We start from the raw sequence: 25,753 nt of genomic DNA, 5'->3' as shown, positions 1-25,753 counted from the left end.
TCACGTTACAGCAGGTTCTTTACTTTTGGATGTTTTTTTTTTCCCTCCATTCAATCCTTCACCTGAAGCTCTCAGCCTGCTCTTCTTTTATTTTTATTAAACCTTCCGTGCGATTCTGCCGAGTGCGGCTGATCTGTACTGACAGCAGGAGAGATTTACTGCAAACTTACGTTACAAAGTAGCTGATTAGTGAATTAAAACACAGGCTGTACATGGAGGTTGTTTCACCAAAACTTTCTCTGGGTTCATCTTTTTTTCTTTTAGTTTGTCAGACCAACAGCTGAGGGAGAGCCGCTACAAACTTGAGCCGAGAACACACATCAAACTTTGGTTCAAATATTTGGGGAACTGAAAGAAGTCGGGGTGAAAAAGCTTGTGCATTTTCAGCACATGGTCAGCAGGCGAATTGTCATGTTGGAGTACCAAAGTGCTATTAACACCACAGTTCAATGTTTTTCCTCCGACATTACTCAGGGCATTACAGAAGAACTTGGCATTGACAGTCTGACTTTGTGGGACGCATTCACGGTGCACAACCCCGCGAACCCTTAAAGAAAACCCGCTTGGCGGCTCGACAGACCTAACGCGCCTTCTTCGGTCTTGGGGACGTTTTGTCTCTGCTGAAATGCAAAGGCTCATTGCTTTATTGTGGTAGATTATCTGAAGCATTTCAAGGATCTCTGTTGCTTATTTCCTGAGTTTTTTGTATTTGTTTTTAATGTTTAATGTTTCCATGTTGAAATTGCAAACATAAACGTATCAATGCTCACGAAAACGCAGGTAAATCAGGCGCTGTATCAGATCAAGTGATGCAACTTGGAATAAAGGTTACAGCTTCTTCCTGCTCCATGCACATGACTGTGAAAAAGAACGTTTTGATTCCCTCTCGTATAGGCAGCTACCATCTATTTTACTTTTTCACAGAATATTTTCTAAAATTAAAATTTTCACAATGAAAGTACAATAAATGAATTAGATATGCCGTCTAGCCAAAAATTATAATACGTAAATTAAACAATAAAAATAAAATAGAAAATAAAAATAGCATTCTACTGCCACTGTTTGTGTTGCCCTTGACTGAGGTAACATCACTGTTTGCTGCCATACTGTGTAGCTGTGCGAGCAGGCTCTTTAAACTGGTTTGCAGTGATACATAGCTTCTGGAAAAATGCCCCTAAGACAACTTGTAGGAAAGCAAAAGTTATTTTGACTGTAGCTGCCGGGAGGTTTGGTTGTAAAGTTTGCAGCTTGATGTTGATGGATTTCAAAAGTGGTTCTGAGCTGCACATATTTGGGAATAGAGGTGACTGGAAAATTCTTCCAGTTTTACCATTTTTTTTTGTAGAAAAAATTGTGGGGGCTGACTTTGCATTTTGTTTTTGTGACTCTTTGACGGACAATATTAAGGCCTCTGCGTTTTAGAGCCATAGACACGGACATAGAGATCATTTGATCCTCTCGACTGTGACAGCTCCGTGACAGCAGTAGCCGACCTGACATTTGCCAAATCTGTATGAATACATAACCTTTTGTCCTTGAAAGGACAGACCTGACGTTTTCCACTCAATCTTCTCCAATTACAGCTGCTCTTTATTGCCTCTCCCGACCGGAGGCTCCTCTCCGCGCTGCGTATCCTCGGGATAGACACAGACATTGTTCGGTCTCCAGGAATGTGAATGAGCAAAGACACAGTGAGTCAGCACGCTGGCTGATGTTACAGAAGTAAGGCTGTGGCTTTTCGCAGAACACAGGTAGGCCTGTGATATGGGAGTGTTTGTCTTTGTGTGAGTGTGCTGTAAATGAAACAGCTTTGCCCTGTGCCTGTTTCAAGCCTCAAAAATGTGGAGAAGAAAAACTGCACCATTTAGTTTTTATTTATCTCTCCTGTACTGGAAAACAATCTACTCTATTAAAGAAGTAAGTTTTTTGACAGATGTGACACGACTTGAGTGTTATAAGAGTGAACTCTTTTTCCAGTTTGCGACTGAGCTAACAAGCTAATGTTGTAGCCCAGAGGTTCCCAAACAGTCCATCAAATTTACTGATTTGACCATGAAATAGCCTTAGAAAGGCTAAAAGATTAGAAAGGTGACGTTCTACTTTATATGTAGTTAGGGTAATGCATTAATGTGAACAATCATGTGATTGTGAAACAGAAAAATCTCTGTAATGAAACACATGACATTTAGTGAACAGAGTAGACTTTTAAGAACAGTGAGATACAAATATCTTATTAGCTCATTAGGAACCAGGTAACAACTTTTTAAATGTAACTGATAAACTGTTACTGTGTGAGATAGCTCATCTGTCTGAAGTCAAGAACAGTAGGCTACACATTGTTCTAAGAATAACTTCTTGTAAATATTTAATGAAGTTACAGCTAATGTCTCGTGCATAAATGTGTTCAGCTCTCTCCTTGGAGATTATATGGATCCAGCTACTGTATGAAGCTGCAGGTATTTAATTAACTCAGAAGAAAGACTCCAACAAAGAGCTGGAGGCAACAAACGTTGTTTGTTGTTTGCCAGATTACATTCATTGTTGGTGAGCCTCAATGAAACCTTTTACAGACTCTGTGTTCATTGCAGTAAAACACTATTTTTATTGACATTTTAGTTTGTAGTACGTGTGAAATTATAGAGGAACGCACGCAATGTGTTCGCCAAACACTCTGCTTTGGGTTGTCTTGCGGTTCAAATGGCAGCTCGAGCTCCACTCTGACCTAGCAGTATCTCGATTACAACAGCCACCCAGAAGAAATTTTAGTGACTGCTTCTGTGTCTAATTGGATTAGCAATACCCCATGCTGGCAAGCCTAAAGTAGCAATACTCCCCACCTGCCAGGTAGCCATACCTAACGCAACTAACCCCACAGAGTACTTAAAAGGGTGAGTCTTAACTCCAGCTACATGGAGCTCCACGGAGAAACATTGTTGGAACAACAGAAAAACAGCAATATTTGTCCCCAAGGTTCCCAATGATTAGTATCAACACTTTGCTTTACATCACAAAATATCACAATCTAAGAGGTCTTGTGAAAAAGAGCCATTTGGTTAAATCTCACGAGCCACGTGGGAGAAAGATCATCTGTATACACTTGTTATCACACAGGTCGCTTTAGCCTCTATTCAGAAGATGTGTGAGGATAAAAAAAAGAAAAAGAGATGGTGAAGCCCTGAAGCTCTACATGCCCAGAAAGCCCTAACTGGACCACCTGCCCCACTCCACCCCAACCCACCCCAGCAAAAGTGGTGGTGCAACTCACACCTGGCTACAGGATCCCTGATCTCACCAGGAGGTCTTTGCCACAGGCTGCTCTGAGGGCACCAAATGCAAAGACTCCTTGGGCAAAGAGAACAGCAGCTCAAACTGGCCCTCTACAAAGTCAGCGAGTTTCTCCACCCTCTCAGGGGATGAGGAGAAAGAAGATGCTGTTTGACACATTGTTCACAGGAAGAGGAATGCCCTCCCTTGTCCCCTTACCTGTTCTACCCTCTCCCAAACTCAATTCAATAGCATATTCAATGGGGCCAGTTTGCTGCAGGATGCGCAGCAATGTGCGCTATAGCTCCATGAGAGACACAGACCCCAAGGGAGAAGAAACAAACGTAAGTTCTGTCATATGTTCACACACGTCTCACAAGCAGTTCTTCTTGTCACACTTTAATACAGTTGTTCCAACTGGGATATCCAGGTGAAGTGCCGAGGGCGCAGTCAATACTGAAAAGAAAAAGAAAATTGTTGAAATGGGTGTAAAAACAGGACAGACAGGGGTTACAGACCTCAATTTGATGACGGCCCCCTGCAATTTAAAGGAATGATTTATTTTCAGGCTCAGGGGGCAAGACGAGATCAACTTTCTGACAGAAAAAGGATCCATAAGAGTAGTTCTGCCTGGTCAGAACCAGGAAGGCTCTGAGGCTTATTCAAGATGCTTCCTAATCCCAAAGAAGGAGGAAAGAGGAATTTAAGCCATTTTAGATCTCACAGTCTTGAACAGATACAAACTGAGAATGTTGAGTCATGTGTCCCTTCTGCATTTTGTATGCCAAGGAGAATGGTTCATATCTACATACCTAAAGGATTAGTGTTCGCACATTGCCATATACCCCCCATACAAGAAATGCTTACAGTTTGCCTTCCAGGGGAGTATCTGGTTCTGTTTTACTCAGCCTGAGGGTGTTTGTAAAACACACCAAGTTGATGCAACATTATAGGAGAGAGAGAGGGGTATATGTATGGCTACACATGTAGATGATTGTCTAGCAACCTCTTCACCACCACAGACAGTAGCCCACACAAAACTGCATGTAGAGCACATAGGGAGACTGGACTTCAGGATAAATGCATAAAAGATTGCAATGTCCTGTAGTCAGGGAATTTCACTCAGAGGTTTATCTCTGGACTCTTGTTGGTTCTGAGTGGCTCCCATGTTAGAGAATGGGAAATTTCTCACAGTGTGTCAGAGACTTTGGTATCACTCTGATTGGGTCAGAGGCTAGTGGGGATGGTAGATGTCCCACTTGGCCGTTTACACGAGAATAATTCCGCATTGGGCGCATCTCTGATGGAATGGAGTTCCTCTCCCTACAAAGGCAGGTCAGAGAATGGCAAGTGGAACATTCTGTAACTAATGGATGTGTATCAGGTTCTGTGACACTTTGTTCCTTTTCTAGTGGTATCACCAAAAATTAGGTCTGGATAGATGGCCACCCACCTCTGAACCTGGTTCTGTCTGAGGTTTTTTCCTGTTAAATGGAAGTATTTTTTCTCCCAACCACTCATGTGGGAATTGTTGAATTGTTGGGTTACCCTGTATAATGTTGTAATGTTCTGTTATAAGGACTTTACTGTATTTAGTGCCCTGAAATATATCCCTGAGTTGTGATTTAGTGCCAAATAAATAACATACAACACAACACCATAGTGGCGGCATACATCGGCCAGTGGGGGTTCAGGTGTGCTAGGCTAAAAATACTAGTACACAGATTGATTGTATGGATTGTATGGTGTTTTACACAAGGGTACCATGTGCGCAGAAGTAAGTGTAACTCATGTGCTGTACTTGGCCAGATTTGCTTTTGAGAGGTAACCCACTGGGAGTGAGACGAGTACTCTGGTGAGTCAAGTATCGGGTACGGACAATGTACTTTTAACGAGTATGAGTATCATCCGAGTAATTATGTCAATATCCATGCAGGCTCAAGCTTCTAAAAAACACGAGCAGTGTGCACACGTCCAGGCAACTACATGAGCCCCGCCTCCAGCTCTGTGCCACAGGCACACTCGCTCTGTCAGCCTGCTAAGTCTCAGGAATTAAGATCAACTCACAACTCTCCTGGTTAATTTCTGGCTTCGGTTTGTTTCAATTAAGTTTGTATGAAGTATTTTTAGACGAAATACCCTGAAAACTTTGCTCTTACTGGACAAGTCGCAGGTTACAGCTCGTGACTGCTTCTGTCATTTAGTTTTCCTTTTTTTCATCATCTTGCTCCTACCTTGTTAAGATATCTTCACTCAGCTGACCTCTCTCAGTGATAATATAGTGTAAAGCTGAATGTATATTTTGATGTGGACTGTCTGTATTAAACACCCAGCTTCACACCGTTAATAAAACAATTTACCCCCCACCCCGAAAGCTCAAAAATACCAATAAATATAACCCACTTTATGCAGGATAGAACCCGACATGATTTGGGAGAATTAGTCGTTCAAGTGGAGATAAATTTATTTGTGACACAAAACAACGCTCACTAGCTCATGCTTTTCTCTCGAGACAATAAAACACCTCATCTTGGTGTGAACACATTAGCACACAAATGGCCCTTTGTTATGATTTACGCTTTTCCGAAAGTACATGTCCCTTTGATTGTGCTTCCAAATATGATGACCAACTGTACATTTACAGACTGGGAGGAAATGCGGAAGTGTTTTGAACATCAAGGTTCTATAGTAAATTTACACAAGGGTACCATGTGCGCAGAAGTCTAATTACTTTCTCCAAAACACTTAAGTTCCTTCTCCTTGCAAATATGTTGGTAGAAACTGGACCAGAAACACAACAACTGTCAGAGGTGGGATTGGAACCCACCCCTCCAACCTGAACGCAGCACATTGGAACACGCGGCCATCCTGACTGCCTGATATTACTACTATTTCTCTGCAAACTGTCATGGTTTTAAAGTGAATGTTGAAAAAGGGCTGATGGCCATCCTGACTGCCTGTGGCTAACCAGAATTATCATCAAAATGATGAATACTTACAAGCGTGCGCGTTGAACAAAAAGGCTGATACAGCTTTGCGATGAAGTGCAAGGGAAGGTGCTCCAATGTGAGCAGAGGTCGAGAGACTCAGTGGTGTTCCAGCTTCTTTATTACGTACAAATTCTCTTACTCCTACTTCCAAATATGACAAGAGGAACTGGAAGAGAAATACAACTGTCAGAAGTGGGATTCAAACCCACGCCTCGAGAAGAGACTGCGACCTGAACGCAGCGCCTTGGACCGCTCGGCCATCCTGACTGCCTAAATTTCTGCTATTTCTCTGCAAGCTGTCACATTGAAAAAAGGCTGATCCAGCAAAAGATGAACATCCCAGGGAAGGTGATGCAGGGGTACCGTGTATGCACAGAGACTCACTGGTGTTCCAGCTACTTTCTTAAGTACATGTACTTTGCTCTTACTTCCAAATATGAGGACAGGAAATGATCGTAGAGGGAAAGTCATCGCTTTTAGTCTTAGGACTAGGCGTTGACCTTAGCAAATATACATTTTCCCAAACAGTGCACCATGAATATTGGCAATGCAACACTTTTAATTTTCAATATTTTAGTGTAGACTGCTGGCCTCTGAGAATGTTTGAATGAGGCTGATTAAATCTGAGATATGACTGCTTTCATTTCACAACAGGGCAGTATCATCAGTAAACTGATGAATACATATATCATGTTGAACAAAGGCTTATTGAGGATTGCTGGAGTCAAATTCCATTATTTTGCCCCCCTGCACCACTCATAGTGGTTGAAGAAGACGGTGATCAACATTGGCAATCCCTTGCGAGAGATCCTACTTGGAGCAATTGTGCATTTCCAGAGTGGAAGGAAATACGAGTGTTTTGAACGTGAAGGTTGTTTAGTAAACTTACCTAAGGGTTCCATGTGCGCAGAAGTCTACTTACTTCCTCCAATACACTTCAGTTTGTCCTACTTGCAAATACGTGGATAGAACCTTGACCAGAAAAACAAGTACTGTCAGAAGTGGGATTCGAAACCACGCCTCAAGGAGAGACTGCGACCTTAACGCAGCACCTTGGACCGCTCGGCCATCCTGACTGTCTGTTGGGAATACTGGAATTATCATCAAAATGATGAATACTTACAAGCGTGGCATTGAACAAAAAGGCTGATACAGCTTTGCGATGAAGTGCAAGGGAAGGTGCTCCAATGTGAGCAGAGTTCGAGAGACTCAGTGGTGTTCCAGCTTCTTTCTTAAGTACATGTACTTTGCTCTTACTTCCAAATATGAGGAGAGGAAATGATCGTAGAGGGAAAGTCATCGGTTTTAGTCTTAGGACTAGGCGTTGACCTTAGCAAATATACATTTTCCCAAACAGTGCGCCATGAATACTGGCAATGCAACACTTTTAATTTCCAATATTTTAGTATAGACTGCTAGCCACTGAGAATGTTTGAATGAGGCTGATTAAATCTGAGATATGACTGCTTTCCTTTCACAACAGGGCAGTACCATCATAAAAGTGATGAATACATATATCATGTTGAACAAAGGCTTATTGAGGATTGCTAGAGTCAAATTCTGTTATTTTGCCCCCCTGCACCACTCATAGTGGTTGAAGAAGACGGTGATCAACATCGGCAATCCCACGCGAAAGATCCTACTTGGAGCAATTGTGCATTTCCAGAGTGGAAGGAAATACGAGTGTTTTGAAGGTGAAGGTTGTTTAGTAAACTTACCTAAGGGTTTCATGTGCGCAGAAGTCTACTTACTTCCTCCAATACACTTCAGTTTGTCCTACTTGCAAATACGTGGATAGAACCCTGACCAGAAAAGCAAGTACTGTCAGAAGTGGGATTCGAACCCACGCCTCAAGGAGAGACTGCGACCTTAACGCAGCGCCTTGGACCGCTCGGCCATCCTGACTGTCTGTTGGGAATACTGGAATTATCATCAAAATGATGAATACTTACAAGCGTGCGCGTTGAACAAAAAGGCTGATACAGCTTTGCGATGAAGTGCAAGGGAAGGTGCTCCAATGTGAGCAGAGGTCGAGAGACTCAGTGGTGTTCCAGCTTCTTTATTACGTACAAATTCTCTTACTCCTACTTCCAAATATGACAAGAGGAACTGGAAGAGAAATACAACTGTCAGAAGTGGGATTCAAACCCACGCCTCCAAAAGAGACTGCAACATGAACGCAGCGTTCTAACTCTTCGCAGAGATCTTCCTGAACAGAAGTCAGAAGGTGCTTTCAAGACTTTCTTCAGAGCAGCTGTGAACATGTTAAACAAACTGAATTTGGCCTGGACTGGATCTTGAACTGAAGCATGGTGTGTGCTGTATGTGTGTTTTTACTCATGTTGAAGAGACATTTTTCAACCAGCCACTTTCACCTTCCTCATTTTGGATCATTGTGTATTATGTCTACACTATTATAGTCATCTGCTTCCTATTTTTGCTTCCCCTCTGTATTATTTTCTTGCCTCACCTATTTTCATTCTGCTTTTCTTTCCACATATCTCCTCCGTTTATTTCATTTCTTTTCATGAGCTGAATTCTTTTTTTCTAATGCTTTAAATTGTTGTCTAATTTTCTCATCTAATTTTTCTTCATCTTTAAATCTCTTTCCCATGTCTTTCCTTTCTTCCCTTTCTTTGCTCTGATCAAGACATATTATAACATCTTATACCATAATTATGCAGATTACACAAAACTATACACAAAAGTATCACCTCATCAATAAGTGGATAAGCGTGCCAGAATTTCTTCAACTTAATGTTAAATACGCAAAAAAAAAAAAATGTTTTTGGCCCCAAATAGTAAAGATTATAAATCAATGTTTAACTTGAATCCTAAACACTAAAATCTACAAATAAAGTCACAAATCCTGAAGTAGTTGTAGCCCATATTTTATCTTGTCGCTCCTTTTGTTTCTTTTTCTTCCATGACAGGTAAATTCCCTTGACTTTCAGATCATTCCTCCATTTTCCCTTCCTCTCCTTCCTTTCTTTTGTTTCCTGTTCTTACCTCTCACTTGCCCTTTTTCCTTTTTTTCATCCTCTCCTTCCACACGCCGTTTTCCTTTTTATTTCATTTCTCACATCTCACATTATTCCTCTATTTATTTCCTTCCCTGGCCTCCTGTCCCTCCCATTAACCATGTCATTCTTCTCTTCCAACCCTTCTTTTCTCCTCCCCTATTTCTCATTTTCTCCCATCTCTCCTCACCTTTCATTTCCTCTCACCGCCCCACCCCCACCTCTCCTGTCAGTTCTCCTCATTTTCATTCCACTTTAATCCCCCCCACCCCCAGACCCCACCTGCATCCTCCTGTGCAGTGTTGTGGCGAAGGACAATGATCTCATTCAGGCCCGCCTTGGGAAAATGTTTGTGACACTCCAGAGCGTTGACGAGCACTCGTGTGATGCCACCGGGCGACCGGGGGACCCTCACAGGCCGGGGAGAAAATTGAGGTGGAGGGTGACGGTGGGGGTGGATGATGTGTGGGAAGTGAAGAGCGCGCTGTGAGTGAATAGTGGAAGAGAGGGATGGAATAAAAAGGGACAGAGAGGCTTCTTTCAATGTCACCCTGTAATCCAATACACTTCATCACTTCCTCTTTCTGTCATCCTGTTCCTCCGCCCCCCATGCGGTATTTCCTTTCCTCTCTCCCTTTCACATCTCTTTCCCCCTATCTCTTAATATTCCATCGTTCCCTCTCGCAGACAGGCATTGTTCTCCCAGGAACGACACTGTCACATCTATAAATGTGACAGCAGAGAGGTACGGGAGTGAAAAAGAGGTTGACTGAGTGAATTTAAATGTTGTGATTGTCACTGCGAGGGCTGCTGCCATTGAAGATTGAGTTATGGCTCAGAAGGAGGCAGCTCAGTAAACCCTGAAGAGTTAGATTTAGCCTGTTTGAAACCAGTGTGTGTCATTAAGTTTCTAATTGCAGTGAACGGTTGGTTTGTAAGCTGAAGCTGTCTGTCCAGTGTCACAAAAAAGAAGGATTAAACTCACCTGTGCAGAACACTAGAAATGACTATGAAGAAATGGTGACCGAGACTACAAAGCAACTTAAAGTTTCACTGCTCAATATTTGACTGGCCAAATCGGCTCTATGAATAATTTGAATATTAGCCTTCACACTGATGAAGCAGTGGTGAGCCAATGGAGATTTATCCTCTCATCTCTGCAAAGCTTTTTGGTATCTTATAGCTCATTGTTTTGGTTTTAAGAACTGCAGCTTTTCTCAGGTGTATCTTCAGATACAGTACTTGTTTCTTGTTGGTGCATGATTAATGCAGACCTCTTTTCACCCCCAGCGATGCCTGCAAGCGTCTGGTTTTGTGTCAGGATACTGTGACATTCTGGTGTCATTCCAAGTCTGAACAACTGTGCTGCTAATGAGGGATCTCAGCATGCGTTCTGATAAGGTCTGTATTGGAGGTGAAATGCTCTTAAGGCAAATCTGGATCCAATGGAGCTGCGGCACAAGCACGGGGGCATGTCTAGCTGTGCTGAGTCCCAAGTGGTCCCGGTGGATATAGAAAGTGATGTGATACAGGAATAAACCTTTGCTTGGTGAACTAGATTCCTTCTTACCTTTTTAGTTAGATGGTTTGGATTTTTGGTATTCCAACAATTTTTCAAACTGACCAGGATTTGAACCTCTTCTCTCATCTGGTTTCTCAAGTTTAAAAACAACATCATGTCATGCACAACAGGGCATCTGCCTGTCAGGGGGCATTTGAATGGTTTCATCAACAGACTCTGTTACATGCTTATTGTACTCATATAAGGGGAGACTGAGAGGAGGGTTTGCGCTGGTTGATTCTGACAGCCAGGGGAGTGATGCAGGAGAGCACTGGGCTCAATGCTCTGGAGTTTGGGCAGACAGTGCAAGATCCGTTGACTCTGTTACATGATCAGTAGAAGAAAGCAGATTCACCTGGCGATCAGGTATTAGCACTGCTGCCTACTGCCAATTTGTGCTTTCGAGCAACGTTCAACTGTCTGTGAAAAGTTCTAAAACAAGTGTCTGTGCACAATTAAATCATAACCAACCACCGAAAGGCAACTAAGCTTTACCACGAGTTTATTAGAACCCTACTATTGGAAGTGCAAAGGGTGTTTGTGGTTTCTGCCCCTCATACCGTGGCAGCCTTGTCCTGATTCTGCTATACTGTCTAAAGGACTGACTCGCTGTGCAATTTACAGGTTTTGTTGGGTTATTTATTGAACCAAAGCAGGTAGATTTATCCAAAATCATCAAAGCTTTTGCCTGTTTGCTCAGTGATACTGCAACTCAGATGTACCTCATTGAGCATGCAGATGTTCAGCTTGTTAGGCAAAGGTTCTCAAAAAAAAAAAAAGGATGCTGAGGTGAGCTACGTGTCAGACCATGGCATTGATGAGCCCTTGTCATTAAATTGAACATCCGTTTGCCTTATGGTTCCCAAATCAGACAACACCCAAATAATTTGTACAGATTTCCAATGCAGTAGCAAAGTCAGATTCCTTTCCCTACTGTATGGAAGATATTGACCGGGTAGGCCATGCCAAGTATGTTAATAGTTTGACTTATGGAAAGGGTATTGGCATGACTCCTTGTCTAAGTTCGGGCATAACATTTCTGTCTTTAAAGCGTAAAATGGGTTGTACTGCTATAGTTGTGCTTTTTGGGCTGTGTAATCTTTCAGAGGCTAATAATTTATAACAGCTTACACTTGGTGTGTTGCCAACATTTCCAATGACATGAAACTGAATAAATATCCAGTAATCAGGATGTTAAAATGGCTCTTTCAAATGGGGATAGCTTTTACCTGGATTTAATTACTTGAATTAGATTAGAACAGATTAGATGATAACTGTGTCACACATTCTTGCCGTGACTGGGCACTAAATGAAAAGCAGGAACCCAACAATCATAGCTTGATTTATCAAAGATGAATGAGAAAGAGGTGCCAGACTGAGTTCACTGAGCAGTGTATGTTTAGGTAAGAATAAAAGTATTCATGCTGTGTTCCCTCTGTAAAGGCTGGCTCTGTCTTTTCCTTCCCATTTAGCTGGAGAGGTTCTCTGTGGGTGGGTAGCATACATATGTTGTGCAGAGGGTGTGATAATTTGGTATAATGCTCTGATAGTCAAATGGTTAAAGGTTCACTGCAGTCATTCTCTGAACCCAGTGTGAGACTATGAGACACTTCACACTGCCTAATGCCTATTTTCTTTCCCAAAATCCAATTCATACTGGAACGTCACAGTAGGTCGTTTTCCTGTGACTCTCAGAACAACAGCATTTTAAGTGCCCTCTATAGGATTAACATGTCCTCACAGAAAAACAACACAATCGGTTACTTGATCGGTGGAGAGTACTAGTGACAGTTGTACCGGACCTTTGTTGTCATGGTTAATAGTAATAAACACATGGGTAACATTGTGAAACAGTCACAGTTTGGTTAAGTTTACACACCAAAACGACTTGGTTAGGCCTAAAAAAAGATCATGGATTGAGTTTTAAATAACTACATTTCATCCAAAAGTCACGTTATGACTGTGAAGTCAAGAAAAATACACTACATATGGTAAAATACTTATGAACAATGGATCAGAGCAGCGTACTCCTGGTTGAAGTCCTGTGTTTGAGCCATCCAACCACTCTTAAACTCCCCCAAGTCCACCTGACTTCATCCGTTGCTCCTGTCAGAATTACTATGACCTCTAAAGATTGCAATAAATATAAATGTTGGTAATTTTAACACCCTTCAAGAATTGTACAGTGTTGCAATGCAATATCTGTTTTGGGATGATATCATGTAGCTGGATTAAAACAAATAATAAATCTTAACTTATTCTCTAATGCCACTGATCCATGAGCAGCAGTCCTTAGAAGTTCAACTATTTTTTTATGTGAATCTCTGTATGTTTTGATGTACAGTATGTATTGTCAAATTGGTAAATATCCTTCCTTCATTTTTGTTGTGTTTTCTGCATTTGTCAGGCAGGTTTCTGAGTGTTGATCTCCCCTGGTTGTTGCAGGTGGACTTTAACAAGCCATGCTAGCAAGTCTGTGAGGCTGCAGTTTGGCTAACAGCAAACACATCATACGTACATTAAAGTGGACGTAGCGTCCTGATCTAACAAGTGAGGCCAATGTAGAAGTGCCATTAAGTGCAATACCACTGAGGGCGGTTAGGGGTTGGCTCCCGAAAAGGTTCTGGCTTCATAGACTGCCATTTAATTTATCTCATAAAATACGAAGTCAATCCATTTTTTCCACAAGTCATGATGGTGAAAGCTAAAGTCACTCCTTCTTAATAGTTTTCTGGTGGTCCATCTATAAAAAAAAAAAATCCCATCATTAATGAGATATTAGGCCTTAAAAAAGGGGTATGTTTGGGGGTGTATCTGTTTGATTGACAGGCCTGTGGGGCAGTCAGGTGTCCACTATGAGTTGGCTGGCATAGTGTCCTCGGGTTCCCAATCACATTGAGTCAGATCCACCACTCCTCCCTCCCCTCATCCAAATATGCCCACTTCTGGCTCCAAAACAGCAAGATGCTGACCCAAATGTCGAACTGCATGTGAACAGTAGTTGATAAACCAATGGGTGACATCACGGTTGATTGCTGCTTGGGCAAACATCAGCATGCCTGCTTGCTCACAGCAACAATGCGAACTTGCTGATGCTAAACAGGTCGAGTGTTTTCATGTTAATTGACACTTCACTGTTTTGAGAGGTAGCTGGTCTTATGTTGGACAAAGTGAAATGTCCTGGAACTGATGATGCTGCTAAATGAAATGTGATGGGTTCATCAAAGCAATTATACTTAATCCTTTGGGGGACATGAATGTCTGCAGCAAATTTCATAGCAGTCCATCCAATAGTTACATTCTAGACCAAATGGGTGCACTGATTGACCAACGGACAACATTGTGATCCCAAGAGCCACACTGCTAACACTGCTAATACCAACATATTCCTACTGCAATGCTACTGTGAAGTGAAAATGTCTACACATGGGTAAATAGAACACAAAATTGTTCTTGTGGAACATTTTACATTAAGGTTTAATTTGTGTTGTGAGGCCACAAGTGACTGTTGATACATGAATAATATCTCACGAAAGGTAAGTACCTAAAAAAAACCCTCAGGTTCATTTGTCAGAGTGAGAGGAGGCTTTTTAAACAATCATAGGGACTGAATCTAAATAACTGCCAACCTTACTTACAAATACACGACATCTGTTATCACAAATGCTTCATCATATGTGTCATCTACTAAATATTGTGAGAGCACTGAACTGTGGGATGGTAGTATATTTTCACCTTTCCTTTCCTGTAAGTTTGAGCATAACGGAGGGAGATAAAGAAGCAGTGAGGCTCCATTCATAAGCTTTTAGAGAATTCAAACATCACTTATCATAGCTGACCGATTCGACAACACATGCAGGACTAAATACACACATAAATACCAATTCATCCAGCCTCCACCTGTCTGAGGCAGTCATTTGTACCATCACCACTCCAAAATCCTCCAACAAAAACACATTTCATGCTGCTTTGAATTCAGTTCTTCAGCAAAACTCAGAAGAACTGAAGCTCACATTTACATCCTTAAATAAATCCAAGACTCTCCAGCCCCATGCTGATTTTTGTTTTGTTCCACATGCTGTAACCTTTTGAAACAGTAATGACTCTAAGTGGTAATGGCATTTTTCTTTCAAAATCTGAAACATTTGGGAGCCTGAGACACACTGAGATGTAGTCTGTAGCAGTCGGCACGCATATACCACATGTATAATTTATCATCTCCTCTGAAGTCTTTTCTGCGTGTCTATCAACACAAAATATGACGGCACACAAGTACTTTAAACTCATCCCGAGGGACAGATAGCAAAACCTGATGTTTAACTCTTTTAGGCTGCCACATCAAGATGTTGCTGCTGGAAATATATGAACAGAATTTCACACTTTCTGTAAATGAAGACACAAAAATAGGACAACTGACTGTTATAAGACAACTTCACGCATTGTAAATACATCTCCAAGGAGTTTGCTGTTAATAAGTGCTCTGGGCATTACTACTGTAGTGAGTCTTTGGTAAATGAGTTCTCGGGCTGCAGCCGAGTGTGTGATCAAAATTAAACCAGCGCACTCTGAAACAGGGGCAAGCCATTCATTATTGATGATGAAATCCCTCTGAAGATGCCCCAAATAGACTTGTGTGGTTACATAACAAATGTGTAGCCTGTGAGAGCCTGAAGAGACCTTGTTGCCATTAGCAGCTTTTATGAATGAGAGCGACTTGTGACACCAAGCTGCAGTCTGGTACGATCAGAAAATCTGATAAGTTTCTGTTAAAAAAAGAAGAAAAAAAAGAAGCCAGTTAGTTTGAATGGATTTACTAGTTTCTGCCAGTTTGTCAAATATTGAGATTAATCAATAAAACCTTTGAAAATGTAAGATCAATCATATCAATGAAATGCTACTAAGTCTGATAAAACACTTGACGACTCAAAATGTTCAAAAACCTACAGACTTCAGATCATTTAACATCACTGATGAACCTGATTACATCGTTTTTAAAACTTCAGGCAGATCATTACAATGTCTGATAGTTTCCCTTCATGTAGCTATTAGCAGGCAGAACTCTGCATGATACCTGTCACAATACCTGCATCTGAACTCTGGACAACAGAAAAGGGACGCTCTGTTTCAAACATAAGGATTCACTGATCATAAATAATCAGCTTTAATCTCTGGCCATCTCTTATTTAAACTGTGAACCGTTTTGAGAGTTGTTCTTTAATCAGTGTCTCTTATACGCTCTCATTCTCAGTTTACTTTGGTGTTGTGAAATGGCTGGAAGTAGGACTCAACAGCATGACTCAGAAACAAAGCTTTGGTTCAAGGAGTTTACTGAATGGTTTAGAAAAAACACAGGCGACAGTGTCCAGGGAATAATCCAAAAACGAGTCAAAAACCTTCCAGAAGTCAAAAACAGTAATCAGTCCACTCAGTTAGAAGTACAAACAACGGGCAGGCAAAAACAGATCTAAAAAGACAAAAACTCATGTCATACATTAACAAATTCATGTATAAGAAACAGTGGAACGAAATGGCAAAAAAGAGAGGGGAGACAGGTATATACACACAAGAGGACAGAGAGACAATAGGACGCAGGGGGAAACAATCAGGGCGGGGCAGACAATCACAGAAGGCGGGAAAATACATGGGACCGGAAGTGAAGTGACATAAGAGGTAAGTAGTACCAAAATAAAACAGGAAATAGAACCAGAAAATTTCAAAATAAGAGAAAAATAACTTAAGGGACAAGACGAGATGTCACAGATGCAGGTTTCTACTGCTATGTAATTGGTTGAGGGAGAGTGGGAGCGCTTGTTTTGATGTAGCTGATGTCCCCAATAAAAATGCATTAGAATCGTTGTCACTCAAGGTCAAGATTTTTTTTTTTTTATCATTAATTGTGCAGATTAATTACGATACTTTGTTTACTTTCACCTTCATGCTTTCTGCTCTAATGCAAAACGTGTATCTTCCAACAAGAACTTACCTCAGCGACTGACAGGCTGCGGAAAACTTTAGCTTTGATATTACTGCACACCTCACAAAAAAACAAACTGCCTGCAGAGCAAGGATAAATGCAGGAAGGTAGGGCCACTGTGATGGCTGCTGTTGTGTTACAAAGGCTTTCATGGTAAAGCTCAAAACCTGTATTTATACTGTGAAAGTTGACATAACAGGTTCATACTTCCTGAAAGCAGCACCCTGGGTGTCTATCGAAGAGCTCCCACATATATCCAACTATATTTTGGGAAATAAACTTAGTTGCTTTCAGTGAGTCACTATGGTCAGCAGTCTGTTAACTGAGCTCACATCAGGTAGACGGGAAGGTAATGTTGGAAAAGGTTCCCATTGCAATTTTTCATGCCTTCAGACAGCTCAAGATGTCGGCTGTCCGTCATCTTTTCTTTTGCTTCTCACTCTGTCAACATTCAAAATGGTGACCCACAAAACACAAAAAACCAATCTCTTAAAAACGAAATACAACTTTTCTTGAATTCAAAAGGTGAATTAAATGGTTGCAAAACTTATGCAGTTCCTTTGATCCTAATAACATCCTCCAATCTCTGTAATGAAATTCTGTGATCAATTGTATCAAAAGCAGCAGTGAGGTCCAGAAGAACAAGTAATGAATTATATTGATGTGAATGCCTTTTACAAGTGGTAAACTTTAGACACAGCATTAGCTGGAAAGACTGGAAACAGGGAAACACCAAACCCAGCTCTATCCAACGTATCAAAATCTGCTTCCCAGCACCTCTGGGACACACAAGAGCTTCAAAGGCAGGTGGATTTCATTACCTTCTGATGGAGCCAGGCTAGTTGTGTTTATTTCAGTCAGACAACTCATGTTTTAAAATGTTTATTCATAGCAGGCAGAACATAGTCTCTGACCTCCTCACTCCCAGCAGAATAAATTTGCACAGACATTTTGGGAAGCGATGGAGTAATTATCATACCCCCAGTCAGTGCCTGCAGGTGTATGCCGGGGTGGTGGTGGTGGTTGTGGGGTGTGTGTCTGTGTGTGTGTGTGTGTGTGTGGGGGGGGGGGTGATCTGGCAGTTATACTGTGGTGCAGAGGAAGATGGGACGTTTTTTTTTAGCTTGATAGATGGCCAAATTAGGAGAATACATTCAGCAGATGATGTGGCGAGTCAGGTACAGTACATGTAACATGAGTCAGCCGGAGTTGACTGTCTGAACTAGCTCGCAGACTTAGCTCCATTTTTGCTGTCTGCATTAAGTGTTTTAAATTTTTAATGCCAGTCCAATCAATCAGCCCTGTTTTTCTCTATCAATAAAGGCTTCGGCATTATGTGTCTCCATCAGGCAGATATATTTCGTAACACTAGTTTTAATTGCAGACCTGTGAAAAATTAAGGGATTAAAACAACCTGTTTCTGAAAAAAAATGGAAGGACATATTACTATTAATTATGTATGTTGTGTTTAGTTAAATTTCATGTTTCATTTGTTTAGTTTGGGACACCCAGAGTCTCAACAAACCTTGATTCTCAGCTTCACATCCTCAGTGGTCGAAGCTACCTGCTTATGAATTCATATCATCACTGCTCTGTTTTCTCATGAACAATTTTTAGTTTATATTGTGTGTTTTTTACCAAAACACATTCTGTGTCCTTGAGCTCAAACAAACTCGTCAAGTGCCTTTACTCATACAATGTGTGCACCGCAGATATGCTTTTCTTGAATTGTTCATGGTTTACATCCCTGCGTGCCAGCTATCAGACTTTTTCTCCTTCACTGCCTTCATGGATGTACAGCAGAATCCGATCAATTTAATTGGCTGATATCGGCCAATCACAGACAGATCGATTCGCCCGATGTGTTGGCTGATATGAAAACTTAATTTACAGAGCATAATAAAGAAAACATTTTCTTTAAATAGATTATATCATGGAGTATTTATGTTTATTCAAATAGTAATTCATAATTATGAGATTCCCAGTCAAGTTTACTGTTTTAGTGCACTGATGTCAGTGTGTACAATAATCTGTAAAATATCCTGCCTCCATTACATCTTTATCACAAGTGTCAAAAGTATTTGATAATCCCCTTTAAAGGATAATTCCAAAGAAACAAAACCGTGTTGTGTTTATACTGTATATATATATGCATAGACACAAAATAATCAGCTAGTTATATTGATAAAAAAAAAAAATCCAGTACTGGGTGGGGTCACAGTTATTTCTCTTTTTGCTCTGCTGATCAACTGCTGATGGCAGGACACCGCTGAACCAGTGATGGGGACGACACAAACCAAACGTTGGCACTTTTGTGAGCATATTACATAATACTTGCACGTTATATAAAACTAGTGGCTAAAAACGCCACAGAAGTCTTTGGAGTAATGACTTTTCTTTAACATAGATAAACATAGATAGATTTACCAAACATAATCTTAAAACATTCAAGGTAAAACTTTCCTCCTGCTTTTCAGTGACCGGATTCAGGTATGACTCTCTTGTACCTGTACTAGTGAAAGAAAATAGAAATGCATGTTCAAGAATCTGACACAACCAATTTGTCATATGCCGGCATCGTCCTCCTAATTTGCTTTTCCTTCACAGTAGAGAGACAAAAACAAGGTTGAATGTGCTTTGGGAACTTTTAAACTGCAGATGTAGTTTCTGAACTTCACACATAGTTGGGAGATCTTCTGCTGAAAAGCAACATTTTTGTTATGCTTTGTGACTTTGGACAGGCTGCGTGACTAATGAATCTAGTTTTTACTGTTATTACTTCACACTTTAATGTTCTAAAACCACCAGAAATATTCGGGCGTCTGACACCATCTGATAAACCTGACCTCAGCAGCGTAAAACAGGATTTGCTTTGGTCTCTCAGATAACGAAAACCCTCCTGACCCCACCCCCTTTGTTTAGTTTTTGGCAGTTGTCTCGCAGCACGGTGTGGCCGACTTTCGCTGTCCTTTTCCCAGACAATCCACTTGCTTGTACTTTTCCACAGCCGTTGGTTCCTATGGCAACCAAAGGGGAAGAAGACAAGACTGGGGGTTGACAGAGCACTGTCGGGCAGACAACTCAGAGGTGGCTGGGATCCTCGTGAGGTGGAAAACCCTCAGGGAGGAGAGGAGGGAAACAGGGAAGGAGGCGTGTTGAGGAAAGTTTATTAGAAACAGAACTGTACGGTTACATGATTCAGGCTTATTCTAAGATCTGTGGTGTACAACTGTCAAATCAGTCAGTCAGCAGATTAATTAATATCAGTCAAAGCACTGTGGCTCTAACATTTTAAGACTAAATTCCATTTTCATTTGATCAATTATGAAAGAGAAAACTACACAGCGAAAGACTGTTGCTGTGGGTGAGAAACTTGTGCATTTTCATTGTGTTGTAAGCGAGCACATTGTCGTGTTGGAGAACCAAGTGCCACAGTTCAGGGGCCGTATTCACAAAGATTCTGAGAATCCTCTCAATTTAGCCTAAAAACATTTAGCTTAAGAGTGAGTTAGGAAACTTCTCAGAGCAACCCTGTGCAAAGGAAGGAATAGAAACCCTTATCTTAGTGAGGAGGTGTGGTTGACCCTGTTGCTAGGGATGACACGTCCTTTTAAGAGATTTGATTGGGTGATCTGAATGTTTGCTGTCTTGGTGATAAAGGGCACAGAATGGACAGTGACATCCAGTGGAAATTAAATTAACAGCGTGCCAATACGAGGCTATTTTGTGTGTGTGTGTGTGATAGGTGCTGATGAAAGTTGAGACAGACCTGAGTCATTTTTTCAGTTACAAAATATCAACTAATTCAATTCAATTCAATTTTATGTATATAGCGCCAAATCACAACACAGATTATTTCATGGCACTTAACACATTAAAGTCCTTACAGCAAGACTTTACAATATTATACAGAGAAACCCAACAATTCAACAATTCCCACATAAACTAGGAAGGAAAAAAACTCATCTGTAAGGGAGAAAAACCTCCAACAGAGGGAAGAAAAACTCCCTTTAACAGGAAGAAACCTCCGACAGAACCAGACTCAGAGGTGGGTGGCCATCTGCCTCGACCGGTTGGGGTGAGAGGAGAGCAGAGAGAGAAAAGGACAGCATAGAGATACAAGAGAAGAACTGTTGGTGGAGACAACAAGCGCAGGGCAGAGACATGCAGCTCCATGACGGGACATCTGCAAAAGAAAGAAGAGAAACTATGCGAGCGAAGGAACTGAATGGAGACAACAGATAATAAGAAGAAACTATGGGAGAGAAAAGTATGATGAGGTATGAGTCAGTTAAAGAGTAGGAGGAAAGAAAAGAAGCTCAGCAGGTAACGAGGTCCCCCAGCAGCCTCGGTCTATAACAGCATAACTAAGGGTTGGTTCAGGTCGACCTGAGCCAGCCCTAACTATAGGCTTTATCAAAAAGGAACATTTTGAGTCTAATCTTAAAGCTAGAGAGGGTTTCTGCCCCTCCAACACAAACTGGGAGCTGGTTCCACAGGAGAGGAGCCTGAAAACTGAAGCTCTGCCTCCCATTCTACTTCTGGAAACTCGAGGAACCACAAGTAAACCAGCGTACTGAGAGAGAAGTGCTCTGCTAGGATTATATGGTTCTATAAGATCTCTGAGATACTGCTATCATAGCTAATACAACTACCAATACCAATACAAATACCAATATGAAATAATAACCAATAATATATAATATAATAATGATGATTAAGCAAGGAAATGTATACCAGTTACTCATTAGGGTTATAACTTTCTCCTGCTTGGTGCACGTCACGGTGCTGTGCTTGGTGCGCTTGCACGATCAACAGTGTTGGAACTTATTGATCTACCTTCCTATTAGCTGCATGGATTTTCACTTCATGGTGTTTGTAGGTGGAGTAATAGAGGTGTGTGGAAGCATGTGTTATACAGAGTATATACCAACCTCTGGGCGGGGGATTTACTCTTTCTACGGCAACATTTAGCAGATTACTGGAGGTGGTAAACTCAATCTCCTATCCCTGATGATACAAGTGCAGAGGCTAAATATAAACTTTTAACTAAGTGCAACTGGAAAGTGCCAGTAACTTAAGCCTCGATGTGACCTGCGATGCAGCTGTGGGTTTGATCTGACACATCAGCTTCGGAATGTGACTTACTGAACTTCTTGGCATAATTATATTCCATATAATCAAATACTGCAGGAAACCTAGGTATATCGACCAGAAATAGCAAAAGAAATGAGTTTGGTAGGTATTTTTTACCTAAGATATATTTACATTAGACAGGTAATCATGTAATCAATGAAGCAGGTTTTACCTGCTGGAAATGCTTCTTCTTCTTGCTTTCATCCCACTGCTGGCCTCTCAGGAGATAAAATAGCAGTCAGCTTTGACATAGACAAATGTTCCTCAGCCATCTCAGTGGTGTTATTTCAACATACTTGATGCCTCTTTAGTACTACCTTTTCAGGAAAATTTTTTATCAAAAGTTTTAAAATCAACACTTTCCTCACAAACGGTACACTACTGCCCCTTTTTCATGTTATAGGCTGTGGCTTGTCATGCCACAAAGAACAGAGGCCTAAAAAAGGACTTCAATAAGTGCTGCGTTCCATTTAGGAGAGCCAGTTCTAAGGTGCTGATATTATACATGTGAATAATGGCTCACTGGGACATTAGTAGTGGACCTGTGATTTTTCCCCCTATGATTAAAAAAAACATTTACTTTGAGGTAACAGGAGCTTGTCAGTTAGTGAGCTGCCATTTGTTTAGAGCTGGGCACATGTGATTGGCTGAGGAGTGAGGTCTGAGAAAAAAACAAAAAAATAAAACTGAGAAAAATGTCAATGTGAAATGAAAGTAAAACTTGTCAAAATAAAAAAAAAGGCATCACAAAATACAAATGAGCATAAAAGTTACTTCAAGAAAATGTGAGCTTCCTTCAACACTAAACTAACAACAGCTTAACTGAGTGACTGTGTGTGTCACAGCGTACACACACACACACACACACACACACACACACACACACACACACACACACACACACACACACACACACCCTTCCAACCCCCACTAGCCCTCCAGACTTGTGTCTGGATCTGAAGAGCTTTTACATGAACAGGAAGTGAAGGCAACATGTGACAGCCACTGGCCAGCAGGCAGCTGTCAGCCAACAGCGCAGAACACTTCAGAATTAGATCAGACAGAGCCGACACACATACACCGAGAATAAAGGAAGCAGAAGGCCAGTTAGAGCCATTTCCTCTCCTACTGAGTGAGCTAATTGAAAAGTAAAGTCGTTAATCTGCTGCCCGGCTCTGGTTGCACCCTCTATAAACAGTCTGGTGTGGGAGTGTGTTTGTGTGTGTGCGCGTTCATTCGTTTTGTATATCCACTGCAGCTGTCTCTATCCATCAATACCAACAAGGCGTCTGTGTTGGCTGGTAGCGAGGAGCTCGCAGTGTTTGACAGGTAGATGGTGGGAGGAGAGAGGAGCGAGGAAAAAGGCAGATCTGAGGAGCACGTCTGCAGCTCCATCAGTCGGCGAGAATATAACCGGGGGCGCTGGAACACAAGCTACAGCGCTTTGCTAGCAGTGACGAATACAACTTGATACATCACAGATAAGACTTAACATCCCCGAGGCCATTTGCCGCCATTTGGTTCTAGCTGGAAGACAGCAGAGATCTGTTTTAAATGCCTTCTTCGGGGATCCGATTGAAAGATCCATCATTTAGCTTCTGTTATCTGTGCAGTGGTCAGCCGTGGCCTGCGATCGATATTTCACCACGGCCTCTCCGTGAAGTAGAGCAACTGAGTGGAGCTGAGACGGGTAATGTAATAAAAAAAAGAAGCAGCTTGTCCACTCTTTCATCCTTGCCTTTGTCAAATGTGATCAAAATCAGGCCTGAGAGGATGAATAGCTGGAGATGGGAGAGAACAGCAGAATAACCCGGACTAACCAGACATTTGCTATGTTCATCCATACCCATCGCAGCAAAGAAATACTCAAAATCCTTGAATGAAAAACATGAGAAACATTTTAAGCATTTGGACTTTTACACTCAAGCTGCAGAGGTTCTGTTTTGGAATTAGTTTATAGTTTAGTGTCTGCAACAACGGGGCAGGGTTAGACGTAGAAAGGATATTTACAGTAACCACCACTGTACAGTCTCTTCTTAGAGATATCCATGCCTTTAAAAAGTGACACAAGTTAAAAAGAAAGCTTGAAAGAGCAAGGAAGGAGGAGCCTGCTGTCTTACATCTACGCTCTGAGATCGGCAGTTCTGAAAATGGCAGGATGCAGCTTCTCTCCTGCTACATTACAAAGTCCTGTTTGATTCAAGGCTCTAGCAGGGACTATTTATATATTCTATAGGTCTTGTTTTAATTTTCCGTCGGCTCATTTTTACAGTCTGTGTTTTGCCAACAGTGAGAGTGTCGATTGTACCAACATTAGCTGTAACCAGCTAGTGTTTCCATGTGACCACTCAGCTCCTCTTTCACTTCATAGTCACGTCCCTCTTATATCTACATATTTCTGAAGCAGTGCTGGATTTGTGAAGTCCAAAGACACATTTTCTGAAACTGTTCCAACTTACATATTTGGATCCCTAATACCCTCTGTCAGTCATCCAGGGGTACAAATTCATGCATCTTTGCTTCAGTTCGTAAGGATTCAATAGGTCCACTTTTTGTGTTTTTTTTATTAGATTTGAATGCAACTGCAATAAAATGCATCTCATTCTGCCTGAACACAGCTTGTAGTGCAGCATTATGAGTGTATCAAGCCTGGTATATCTTACTCCTCTGTGCTATAAAGCTCCATTGTGGTAAAAAAAAAAAAAGGCTGCATCAATACCATCAACACGCACATAGCAGTTTATTTTGACACAGTCATTTCACCCTCCTGATGCCAAAATTACTCACGAGAGGTGAAACTATAGATTTATCTGGAAATCTAAACAAAGCAATATTTCCTCCTGTTGGGGAAATACTTGATTAAACCACAGTACACTGCTGTTTCAGTGATAAAACTATTAATGACATCTGTTTTTAAAGATTTATGACTTCAGCTGTTCCGGATGGGCTCTTAGCCTGGAGAGTCACAGACAGGCCAAGTAGTGAATATTGAACAAGTACAGATCTATTTTGGTCTATTGATGGAATACACTGACAATAAAAGAATATAGGATAACACCAGCCTTACCCTTTATATATATTTATTATATATTAATAATCAAGACTATATCAAATCCATTTAATTTCAACTTCTGATGTTGAATTTGACAAGAAAACGTCTTGGGAGCTCTAAAAAAAAAACCTAAAACTTATTCAATTCAATTCAATTTTATTTATGTAATGTCAATTTCAGGGCACTAAACACAGTAAAGTCCTTTCAACAGAACTTTACAACATTAAACAAAATTCCCACCTATGCAACTAGGAGGAAAAATCTCCCCTTTAAGGGAGAAAAACCTCCAACAGTGGGAAGAAACCTCGGACAGAACCAGGCTCAGAGGTGGGCGGCCATCTGCCTCGACCGGTTGGGGTGAGAGGAGAGCAGAGAGAGAAAAGGACAGCATAGCAATACAAAACATGAACTGTTGGTGGGTCCAGTAATCAGACCTTACAACCTTATCTCAGCAGTAACTTCAACCCAGGGTTCTGTTGGAACATTTTTATGAAGAGTTCATCATATACCAACATAGAGTCTATATGAAATGTTTTTATATCATTGTCAGCTGTGGACGAATGATTTATCTTGTCGTAAATGCAGCGTGGGCACAGAGAGCATGTTTTTTTTATTACGTAACTCAGGAGAAGACGACAACGATAATGAGAAGTTGGACTGAAACTAAAGGCGGGAGCTGCTTCCTATTTCACACAGTATCAGTCAGCTTGTCTGTGACTCCATAGAGAAAGCGGCAGCATGTGTTCACGGTTACTG

At 41.2% G+C, this 25,753-nt stretch overlaps 3 non-coding genes across 3 annotated transcripts; all 3 read right to left on the bottom strand.

Moving 5' to 3' along the window:
* Positions 1–6,438: 6,438 nt before the first annotated feature.
* Positions 6,439–6,521, bottom strand: trnal-cag (transfer RNA leucine (anticodon CAG)). Its single transcript has one exon. It is a non-coding gene; the product is annotated as a tRNA-Leu (tRNA).
* Positions 6,522–7,247: 726 nt separating this feature from the next.
* Positions 7,248–7,330, bottom strand: trnal-aag (transfer RNA leucine (anticodon AAG)). The gene has a single exon. It is a non-coding gene; the product is annotated as a tRNA-Leu (tRNA).
* A 746-nt stretch (positions 7,331–8,076) lies between these two features.
* trnal-aag (transfer RNA leucine (anticodon AAG)) lies at positions 8,077–8,159 on the bottom strand. Its single transcript has one exon. It is a non-coding gene; the product is annotated as a tRNA-Leu (tRNA).
* Positions 8,160–25,753: the final 17,594 nt, after the last annotated feature.

This window comes from Embiotoca jacksoni, unplaced genomic scaffold (assembly GCF_022577435.1).
Source record: "Embiotoca jacksoni isolate LCO1_2020_lvr unplaced genomic scaffold, fEmbJac1.0.p SCAF_21, whole genome shotgun sequence".
Lineage (NCBI taxonomy): Eukaryota > Metazoa > Chordata > Actinopteri > Embiotocidae > Embiotoca > Embiotoca jacksoni.
This window is presented reverse-complemented; position numbering and strand designations above follow the sequence as displayed.